Source organism: Engraulis encrasicolus, chromosome 3, assembly GCF_034702125.1.
Source record: "Engraulis encrasicolus isolate BLACKSEA-1 chromosome 3, IST_EnEncr_1.0, whole genome shotgun sequence".
Lineage (NCBI taxonomy): Eukaryota > Metazoa > Chordata > Actinopteri > Clupeiformes > Engraulidae > Engraulis > Engraulis encrasicolus.
The window spans coordinates 7514964-7527270 of record NC_085859.1 but is presented as its reverse complement, the minus strand read 5'-3'; positions in this window follow the sequence as shown (position 1 = coordinate 7527270).

Genomic DNA, 12307 nt, shown 5'->3' with positions numbered 1-12307 from the left:
ATTACATTACATTAATTACCCCATTAATTATATTATATTATGTAATTAAGCCTATCGTTGAGTAGCCTTACTGTGTTGCTTTAGAGATAAAAAAAATAACTCCAAGACGAACAATCCCCTTCTTCAATAGTTTTCTTGTAACTCTCAGGATAAATAACACAAGGCTATAATTCAATTACCAAAGTGCAACTCTCCAGTAATATGATTATTTTCAGTGGTGTAGTCTACTTTTTTATGGTGGGTATAGACTACTGTATATTTGAGCATTTTTGAAGTGGTTATCTTTACCGCCAACTTATTTCTTTATGGGTGGGGGTGTTACGTGGCCCTATTCTCGCCATTCATTGTGTACCACTTCATGTAGACTATAACCACTAATCACTTGATTGCCTTGCTCTGCCTTGTGATTGAATAACTGTCTGCAGGTGTGCCGGTGGGAAGCCGCTGCGCTCATTGGCCGAGCTGGGGAATAAAACGCGCCAGCCCCGGTGTTCACTCTCTCTCTCTGCTCCGCTCTCGCTGCGCGTCGTACCTAGAAGCTGCTGGCAAAGCAAATCCATTCCCATCCTTTTTTTCTAAATCACTTTGTCTTTTTTTTTTTTTAAGTTAACTTTGAAATATTGTAAGGGTGAAGGGGGTGTTTTGTTTTTCTTTCTCATTATTGCGCACGAGGTAGGTGAAGTCAAGGAGGCAGGGCAGCTCCGGAAGACTCACGTTCTTTTTATTTCGAGGAGGGGAAGTTAGTTTTGAATTCTTGAGTTAGGTTTTAAAATGGGGCTTTTATTTTCTTCCTCTATTCCAGACAATCTTTTTGTGTTCCTCTCTGCTGAACAGGCGTACGACGCCGTTTTTGTTATCTTGTGCGAAAAGAAAATTAAAACATTTCATTTTACCCCCATTTCCTGTTTCACCAGGCAATTTATGTTTCACTCCCATATTTTGAACAATAATAATAATAATAATAATAATAATACTTTCGTTTTATATAGCGCCTTTCAAAACACCCAAGGACGCTTCACAGAGTGTTGTGTTGGAGAGTGTGAGTGTGTGTGCGCGTCAGTGTGTGAGCATGTGTGTGAATGCGTGAAAGTGCTTGTGGAACTAGCAGCCATAAGCCTCCAGGAAGAGATGTGTCTTAAGGTGTTGCTTAAACATGGCCAGTGAAGGGGCATTTTGGATGTGGTTGGGCAGATTGTTCCAAAGAATGGGAGCAGCAACATGGAAGGCTCTGTCACTGGTGGCCTTGAGCCTGGCACGAGGGACGATCAGCTGGCCCTTGGAAGAGGACCGCAGGGATCTTGAGGGGTCATAGGGGTGAAGGAGGTCACTGAGGTAGTGGGGTGCCAGACCATGGAGGGACTTGAAGGTTAGGAGGAGGACTTTGTAGGTAATCCGTGACTTGATGGGGAGCCAGTGAAGCTGCTTGAGTATGGGGGTGATGTGCTGCCAGGGTCTAGTGCCTGTTATGATCCTGGCAGCAGAGTTCTGGACATATTGCAGTCTGTCTAGGGCCTTGTTGGGTAGACCAAGCAGGATGGCATTGCAATAGTCCAGACGGGAGGAGATGAAGGAGTGAGTGAGCGTCTCCGTAACTGTCTTAGAGAGTGAAGGCCGGAGTCTGGAGATGTTTCGGAGATGATAGAATGCCGATTTGGTGACTTTTTTGATGTGGGAGTGAAGTGAAAGTGATGAATCCAAGATGACACCCAGGTTACGTACTTCGGGGGATGGGGTGATGGTGCATCCATCGATGTCCAGGTGGAGATCTCCAACCTTCCTTTGCAGCATTGCTGGTGCCACCACCATGAGCTCAGTTTTATTGCTGTTCAGTTTGAGGAGATTGTGTGTCAATGGGTTTGTAACATCGGTATACTGTATATTTGTGCTATTCTAAATGATGCACCAATCAATTTTAAGTGGATAGGCTGTAGGCCTACTGAAATCCCTGACATTTTGAAGTGGGTATACTCCGTATAGGCTGCCTGCGTTCTGCGTAGACTACACCTCTGATTAGGCTATTTTACTCACACACTATTGTTGGTGTTGGGGTGCACTGGTGAGTTTATCCCCTCTGTGGACAGAGCAGGGGCGTATCCAGGACATTTTTACTAGGGTGGCCAAGATGACACACAAATATAGTCTGAGGTGGCCATGGAATCATGGAATTATATACACATAAGGGGGTGTGGAGAATTTTTATTTTCATCTTAGTTTTCTTAATATTCTACTATTCTTATATTATATTCTCATTTTATTTTCATGACTTGGCTGGGGAAGTCCCCATATAGTGACATATTCTTGTGTGTAAGCTTTTCTGTAATGGGTCACTGGACACTAAACATGTGCATCTACTTGATGTGGCTGCTGAACAACACATATGAAATGGCATATGCTGGACAACAAGACAATGGACAGTGGACATCCGGCCATGCGGGACCCCACATGCACAGAGGAAGCTGACGACATGGACTGTGGGGGAGGGAAATGGTTAAATACTGGGGGCCTTTGTATTCACTTCAGAAATTGCTGGGTGGAATACTTCCTGTCTCCACGCAGTAACTTCTCCGGCCGTTAACAATAAAATCTGCAGTGCTTACCACCTGAGTTGCTTGTCTGCCGATATAATTTTTTTACTACATTTTGGTGTCAGAAGTGGGATGGATATCTCAGGTAACGCAGGAGAGGACATTCAGCTGGACTTCAATTGACCAGGCCAAGCGGAGTCCCGTTGTGACTCACCCACTGGAGGACTTCTCCTGTGTGCCCTGATACTCCACCCAGTATCTGCGGCCACAGGCAACTCAGCGGTGAGTTAAATTCCTCCTGAAATGTTTGCATGTTTTATGACAATTGTATATACTAGTTTGGCTGATGTGCTGCTAATGAAATTAGAGAGCAAAAGCTTGTAAAGTGGCAAGCTAGCTACAGTTGTCCTAAGGTTACTCTATTTCAGAGGAATATGCTAAACCAGAGGCACGATGCTCTGGTCAGTAGTGCACAAAATGCATGTATAACTTTCACAAGGATACATGTAAGAGCTCTAAAACCAGCTGAAGTCTAGACACAACAGGTGACATCATAAGTTCACGGTGGTTTGTAAGCGGAAGGACACAGCTAATGGATGCATTCAAAATGATCCTTGTGTATTAGAACGGAAATCAAATTCAATCAGAAAGCCTGCTTATAGATACATTTGGTTGGTGTGCTGAGATTTCAAAACTGTGTGAACCCAAATTATCAACTTTTCACAGAGAATATTTGTGGCCCCATATACACACCATTTCACCGGTGAAACTCTGTAAGAGTCATCAGAGACTTAATACTATACTACAACGAAAGTAGAGAGCCTTTCATTAATAGATTACGACTACTTTTGGCAACAACATTCTGGCAACAGCAAATTCATAACAATGGCTTTGAGTTGAAGTCAAATTATTTCACTAAAAGTGGGGGGAACCACATATCTCTGATGTTTAGGGTTACAGTTTAAGCTGGCAGACACAGTTCTGGGAAACTGGGTCTAGAGGTGCAACCAGGCAAGTGGATCTGGTCAGTGCCTATAGCGCTAAGTGTCCAAGCACTAAGGAGGGTGTCAGAGTCACTAAGCGTCTAAGCATCAAAGAGGGTGTCAGAGGCGCGAAGTGTCCAAGCACTAACTAGGGTGTCAGAGGCACAAGGACTGTCCTTTGGTGAGAAATCACCAACCGTGGTGAAGGCCACCGGGCCCTTTCTACCGGGCCCTTTAAGTGTAAGAAAAGCGTAAGGTTACGATAGTCTCTTTTTGATGGTTTGTGCAAGTAGGGTATTGGTTGAGGTTGAAAGGTTTAAAATCTAAAATATATGTTAGCCATTTCAACAGTTGGAGCCAGAATGCATGGTGCAAATCCTGTTGCATGAAAACTGTTTGTCTGAAATCCCTATCCTAACTCTGCATCCCCATTCTTGTTTAACCCGACTAACTCTAAACACCCTCCCCACTGACTTGACAAGATGTTGTCTAATATAACACCAGTATGTCTTATGAATACCCTGGCTATATGGCTTCCAACTGTAGAAATGGGGATAGAAAATTAAAGAAATCAGGGTTCCTACAGAGTCTTCAAAAAACTGAGTTAATAAATTCGGAAAGAATAACGTAATCTGACTTGGATGTCTGAGCCTCAAATGATGTGCAGCGCTACCCAAGGCAATACTACAAGAATGTCTTTGAGAAGATATATACAATCTTTGGCGCATATGACTGGTGTCAACTTGAGTGCACACAAATTGTATGAACAATAATGTGTTTTAACCCTTTAATGCATAACATGGGTCTAAATAGACCCGGCTGAGTTTAAAATTTCTATATCTTTGTAAGAATACAATTTTCTTACTCAGCACTCCATGAATTCCTCAATTGACTTGTTTTTGTCCCTTAGGTGACTTAATTTATTTTTTTGCATCATAACTTTTTGCGTGATAACACTTTTTTGGTTACTACCCCTTTAACGCATAACATGGGTCTAAATAGACCCGCATTCATTTCCTATGTAATTTCATCACAAGCTCAATGTCTCTTAGCCATATTGAAAAAGGATTTTGATTATTTTACTAAAAGTCCAACTTTTTATCATTTATGGAGTATTAACTCCCAACATCAATACTTATTTTAAATACTTGATGGTTATTCTTTGATATAGAAGTCATTTTATATAACTATATGATATTTAGACACATGGGTCTAAATAGACCCGTATTCATTTCCTATGCAATTTTATCACAAGCTTAATGTCTCTTAGCCATATTGAAAAATGATTTTGATTCTTTTACGAAAAGTCCAACTTTTTATCATTTATGGAGGATTAACTCCCAACATCAATACTTATTTTAAATTCTTGATGGTTATTCTTTGATATAGAAGTCATTTTATATAACTATATGACATTTAGACACATGGGTCTAAATAGACCCGCATTCATTTCCTATGTAATTTCATCACAAGCTTAATGTCTCTTAGCCATATTGAGAAAGGATTTTGATTCTTTTACTAAAAATTCAACTTTTTGTCATTTATGGAGTATTAACTCCCAACATTAATACTCCCAACATTAATACTTAATTCAAATACTTTATGGTTATTCTTTGAAATAGACATCTTTTTATACAATTATATGATATTTACACACATGGGTCAAAAATGATCCGCATTCATTTTTTATATACAGAATTATTAGGCAAACATGTTTTTTGACCATATTGTCTTTTTATGCTTATTTTCCAACAGGAATCTATATGAACTTGAAAACCTATCTGATTTAAGCATTCCAGGCCATGCATATTTGTATAAAAATATGGGGCTGTGGTCGAAGGTGCCCAACACCTTATATCAGGTGTGCATAATTATTAGGCAACTTTGTTGTCTTCTTGGAAAATGGGCCACAAAATAGATCTAAAAACTCTGAAAAGTCGATTAACAATTTTGAAGTCTTCTAGAGGGATGTGGCTGTCGTGACGTGTCGTTGGCAAGACGTTGGTCACTTTACCACAGAATTATGAAATGCATCATTACAAAGTCATCAGTCTCGTAAGAAATGTCACAGCCAAACATTGAGAAGAATTTAAGGTGGAGCTACAAAAAAGTATTACCCTGCAGCCAGTGGCGGAACAAATGTATACAGGGCCCTGGGGCAAAACACCGATACGGCCCCCCATACAGCCTGCTAAGCTCACAATAGGGCCCCAACTATCAATACGCCAGGGCCCTGGGCCCAGGGGCAAGTGCCCTGCTCGCCCCCCCTATAGCTCCGCCCCTGCCTGCAGTCCTATAATAATACACAACAGAAACCTACACCAAGTGTCCAGAAGAACAGGGCATTGAGCACTCAGAGATATGGCCAAGGTAAGAAGGGATGACACTAGACAAGTTAATTAAGTCAAGACTGGGTCAAAAATACCTGGGGACAGAGTTTTCAAAGTTAGGCCTATATGGACTTGGGAAAGTGACTCTTGACAGACAGGGTGGATGAGCACATGGCTGGATCATTGAGAGGAAGACATTTGCATCTTTTGAAGACCATGGTATTTATGCTGTACTTTGCTGGCATTTGAGTGGAACTCAGGAACTCATGTAAGTGTGCACATTGCTGATCTAGCCATAGACTCATCTACCTGGTCCATTAACAGTCACCTTCACTAGTTCATAAAACCATTGAAAAAAACTGTCTAAAGACATTTCTTGACCCAGTCTTGACTTGGGTTTCTTGTTGAGTGGTCTTCAGGTTTCAGCCTGTTTTACCTTGGCCATGTCTCTGAGTGCTGAATCTCAATGTTCTTGTGGACACTGTTGAAGTTTACCGTCTTGGTCTCTACTTCTTGCATGTTCAAAATCCGAGTCAAAGGAATCAAAAAACTCCAAAAGCCAAATTAATCTATTTATTTTCTAAAATTACCAAATAACAAAATGACCACCACTGGTAATATCCAGAATACCAGCAATGGCCCATACACAGTAAACACTACAGCTTTCCAGAACTGCAGAGTCTACTACATAAAAATGACAGTTACAACGAAAGCATTACGGAACGTTCCGGAGATCCTAACCTTCTCTCGCCCTGACCGATAACAAAAATTAGGACCTGCTTGAATATCCCTATCTGTTGGTATTTATGGTTTGTGGGTGTATGGGTGTGGTTATGTGTAAGCAATTACGTGATTTGTTAGTTAACCCAGAATATGCCTAATCTGTGTCGATTGTAAGCTGCTGTCTTCATTTCCGGGTGGGCCTTGATTTCATCACTCTAGGTCTTCATGACCTCATCTGTGGACTTCCTGAGTTCTGCAACTTTAATCAAGCAATACACATACAACAGCACATTCTTTTGACATATTTGAGGATCCTTGGCTCTGAAAAGATTGAAATCCAATGTTAGTCGTTTGCCCATTGTCACCTACTCCTGGCCTCCTAAAAAGGATTAAGTCAAATAGTTTCGCTTCTGAGTGACATCACTGTGTCCTAGAAATAATGATACTTCAAGGAGTTTGGTATGGACTTCAGACTTATTCAGAAAATAAGCAATCAGTTAATCAAACATCACATGACAGCTTTCAGCTTGTCTCACAACAATGTTTGATGACCTCTGTAGGCTCTCCTAAAAAGAATGGGCAATTACTCAACATCTTCATCTCATGATTGTCACATGGGGTCATTGGGCCTACTCAATGGTTTGAGTGCCCACCAACAAGACACATTTATTTTAATGTTTTTAATCATAACCAAATATTGTAGAATTTCCTGCAAACACAAATGAATACCTGAACAACTTGCTGTAAGACAATGCATTATATTTCAGGACCTCAGAATCTAGCCTATTTTCCAACAGTCCCTTTCGTGAGGTCATAATTAATATGACCTCATCAAATTTGTTAGACCTCAGTGTTAGACTCTGTAACCAACATGGCCACATAGCTTTCCTTGGTCAACTTCTCTTGTCCATTTCTGGAACCTAAGTTGCTCGCCTCAGAAACCTAGTGCAAAGAGAATACCACATCATCTGCTCATCACCCAATTTGTCATTGCACCAAGACATTATATTAATGTAGAAACGACAGTGAGTTCCATTGCCGAAGGCTGTGGAAAAAAATGTAAAGGGTTAGAAATACAAACAAATGAAAAAAAAATGTAAAAGACAAATTAAATAATTAATAATAATAATAATAATAATTAAAAAAATAATTTAAAAAAATCCTCCACTGCTGATCCTCCTGCTATAACAAAACCTAAAATTGAAATTTCTCCATTCAATACCACCAATTTCCGCAACATTGGGACCCCCTTTTCCACTACCAGTTCCTTGAGGGGTTATACGGCAGTTTCTTATTGTTAGGCTACGTTGAATGGTGGCGTCTCCTGTAGGATCCCGTTTCATTATAAAGCATCATCAAATACCACAATGTAAAAGGAAACATGTTAGCGTTAGTAGGGTTAGTATTAGTAGTGCCCCGCATGCATTAAGCTGCAGGCTTATGCCTTTCCCCATTCTTTGCGCTTCCGCAAGCTTGTTTCAATGTAACCCTGTGCGCCTTTCCCTCAAGGTGAATAGGCCTATTGTGTGTAATTCGCTCAACTCGGTTCGGTCTACTGCGCTCAATAGCTTTTGGAAGGAGCCAATTTCAATTCCTCGTCTCCTGTCTCGTTGGTTCCTCTTCCATCTGCAACCTGTGTGGAGAAATCTGACATCAAAGTAATTAGTTTATCGTAATATGGTTTACATTGCAACGTGCGAAATCTTCATGTTCGAACCTAGCGTTGGTCCAGGGCTTACTGTTTGCCTAGTTTCTTACTGACCTCAGCACCATGAGTCAGAGTGTTGACCCAGCTCATAATTGTATGTAGGCCTATACCAACCTTACCAATTTGCTCTTGGGCGTTTGGTCCAAATCCTTATGGGTATGCGTTCCACAATCCACCAATGTGTCCAAGTTCATTGCAACAGTGTTTTTTTCTTTTTCTTTCAAACCACAGACCTTCTGCCAAAGTTTTTTTTTTTACCAGCCCGGAGACAACGGTCTCCCATTCATGTCCTCTACCAACCATCAGTGTTTTGGCCGCACGGCCCCCAACCTGTCCATCAGTTATTTTCAAATGGTCACTCGCATCAACGTCTTTTCCGAAGACGCCCTTTCGTGCTCTCTCCAAATCCTTTCCATATCGAACGTTCTCTGTGGGAAAAAAATCCTTGATTTCCGATGTCCTTGTGAGAAGCTTGCACTGCTGCCAAACGTTCTTTGTTACCTTTTCCATAGTGAACCCCTGTAAAACCATGGCCTTGTTACCTCATTGCCGCATAAACCGCTTTCAATCTTTACCAACCTCCAACACTCAACAATGTGTTTTTCAAACAACCTTTGTTATCTGTCGTTATTTCCTAGGCTATGTATGTGATGTGTGGTGTACTGCAGTCTTTTCTCAAATCTCGTCTGTCTTAAGTCGAGTCCAGTGTCACGGTCGCACATGTAGGCCTAGGCCTAATATGCCTATCTCCCCCTTTCTTCTGAAATAACACGCCGTGTTGTTTCAGAAGAACCCACAACAATTGTGTAACCAGGTACACCGCGCAGCTAATGTCTGAACGGTAATCGTAAAAATCTTAATAATAAAAAATAAAAATAAAAACCTCAAAATATCCATAGGTCTAAGGAGTAGGCCTATTCCTGTTGTGACATACAGAACAAACAATAAAAAAAAATCTGTCAAATCAATGTACAGAGAGTATTGGGAAGGCCATCGTGTTTTTAGCTAATTATGTTTGTTCAGTCAGTATTGTGTACTCTTATACAAACTTCCGCGTGGTGTTGGGTAGACTATGTGTAGCTTATAATGCAATGTGTATAATTCAACCCCAGCAGCCACCCCTTCTTGCCCAATGTAGATGTCTTAAACACGCCTGTGCGTATGTTTTCATCTTAATCAATGTTACGTGGTAGGGGTCAGATAAAAGGGATATGGGTGTATAAATGGCACCCAAGGGCGTCACTTCTGGTGTGAGTTAAGCAGTAGTGTTACCGAACAAACTTGTCATAGTCTTTCAATTTCTCATAGGCCAGAAGGGGTCCCCCAACCCTTCTCCTTTGTGAGCTCTAGGTCCCAATCCCGTTTGCGTATTGTCCATGGGATAGGCTTGCTCCGGCTCCAGTGTGCGCTTGGTGTGCTTGTGCTTGTTTTGTCTCTGGTTTCAGCTTTGAAGTAGGTGCAGTGCCCTCCGTGTTGTGTAGGCATTCCACTGGCAGTCTCTCACTCAGTGCCCGGTCCCACTATAAGCAAAACACCCCCCATACATGACCCTACCTTGGGCATCGCTACTCCCTGTTCCCCTTCCTCTGAATCCCACCACGTTGTCCCTAACCCCTTAATGAAATTGGACCAACTTCAGGATTGGATGAAGAATGTGTGACTGCTGTGTTGTAACATGAGTTGTATCAATTGTGTTTCGATTCCGTCGCTCTTTTGGACTCAGCTAATTGCAACTTAACTAGTTGTGCATGTGCTGTATCAGTGCTTAGTTTCTCTTCCTCGCGTTTTGCACTATACTGTTTCATGTGGTGCTTGAGATGGCGTTCCCAGTATTCTGTAGTAGGCTACTATAGGGCAAATTTGGATCATTTAACATCGTTTCTCGTACCGGCTTTGGGATTGCTTCTAGAATGGCCATTCTGAACATAGCAGTTTGCAGCTTGTCAGAGCTTGGATGGTTTCCGGCCATGTCTGTCCAAAAATTCCTTACTTTTTGCTCCACCGGGCACTGGGTGACGTTTACGCATTGCAGTGCCTATGTCAGCTGCGTATAACGCAAATGGGTATGAATCTGGCAAAAGGCTCGTTCTTGCTTCTGTTTCCACTATCTGTAATTCCCACGCGCTTGTTTGTTTACATAACAGTGCGCGCCAATCGCCAATCGTTATCTTTTGTGACATATAGCCTAGCTTTCATCAATTTGGACAACCACGGTGCACCCCTTTCGACGGGTGAAGGCATTTTTTCCAGGATCGAATTCATGTCAGTAAAACTAAACGGCTTATAGCCTATTCATCCACTCTGTTCTTTTTCTCCACCGGATATATTCCAACTGTCTTGGTTGGGCCTTTACGTGAAAAAAAATATCCTTCTCATGTTCGTATTCGACCTTTGCACATGCACTCTCAAGTCCAAACAAACACACACACAAACAAACAACTGGCCAGTAGTCACACATTCTTCAGACACATATAGGGCCCATTGACATACAATGGCAGACAAACACAGACCACCTATGTAGTCTACATGTTAGTAAACACAAAGTGCGTATCCTGTGACATTAATTGCTCACAGATTAAACAGATTCCATCTCTTTGTTTCTCCAATGAATGGCCAAGCAACGCTCTCAATATCTCCTCCCACTGTTCCGAAACAGTGATCCACCTCATTTTATCCTTCTCTCGTAATTCTGACTCCAAATTCAATACATTCCCTCCGTACATCCTGCCTTCAGCAGAATGACCACTCATTTCGTACTCGCTAGTACGTTACTCACTTCTCGTAATTCTGACTCCAAATTCAATACATTCCCTCCGTACATCCTGCCTTCAGCAGAATGACCACTCATTTCGTACTCGCTAGTACGTTACTCACTTCTCAAACACTCGCGCAAACACGCTCTCACATACACACGGGTACCCGGTCCACACACTAAGGTTCACAGCTCAATCCTGATATCAATAATTACCAGAGTGAAACCTAACCAAAAGAAAACAAATCAAAATAATAAAACAATAGGCCTATTCGTTGAACTCCAAGCTCAACAGCGCGCGGATCTCCCTGATGCGTATCAGTAACTACTTTGGGAGGGTCCCAGACCCTCCAGAGGTCCCAGACCTCTCCGATCCAGACCTCACTTACTTCCTTTGAACCCCAGGTTCTCCTCCAGTTGAGATTACTCGACCCCTTCTGTTTTTACCGGATTGAGGAAGCCTCGATGACCGCTATTACCAAATTTACCTTTCAGATATTTAATCTTCAAGGGGGAAACACCGAACTGCCCTCTGACTTCCGATAAAAGCCCCTCACTCTCAACTCGACCAAATTCACAACTGACGACCATCTGGACCGCAAAAAGTTCCGTTCACATTCAACCGTTCTTTCAGGGCAGATATTTCAACAACCTTCTGTCTAACCTCCAAGGTTCTTGTCTAGTTGAGATTCGCAGATCCCAGATCTCTTCGATTTTTAACAGATGGGGAAACCTTGATGTCCGCAATTACTTGTTACATAGTTAGATGGGCTATTTCGAACCCAATCCTCCCACGGGGAAGCACCAAGCTCCTCAATTACCTTACACCTGATAAAGCCCTCATTCCCAACTTAGACTATGTGCAAACCACAACACGTAATACAGTCAAAGACAATACCAAACAAACAAATAGGCCTAATGATGCTTTCGCTGTCGCCGTCAAATACAAGGAGGAATATGCAACAGAATAACAACACACAATTTGGAATAGCCAATTGCAGAATTTGATTTAACTGGTTTCTGCTTACCTGGTTGTTTGGCCACGTTTCTCGTTGTTGTCACCCGACTGCGATATCCTCCAGGAAAGAAAAAAATGTAAATCCTATTGTGAAAAGTAAAATGTTCTTCAAAAGAAAAAATATATTTTTAATTCCTTTTGCTCGAATCACGTCGGCCGTTACCAAGTTGTTGAAGTTTACCGTCTTGGTCTCTACTTCTTGCATGTTCAAAATCCGAGTCAAAGGAATCAAAAAACTCCAAAAGCCAAATTAATCTATTTATTTTCT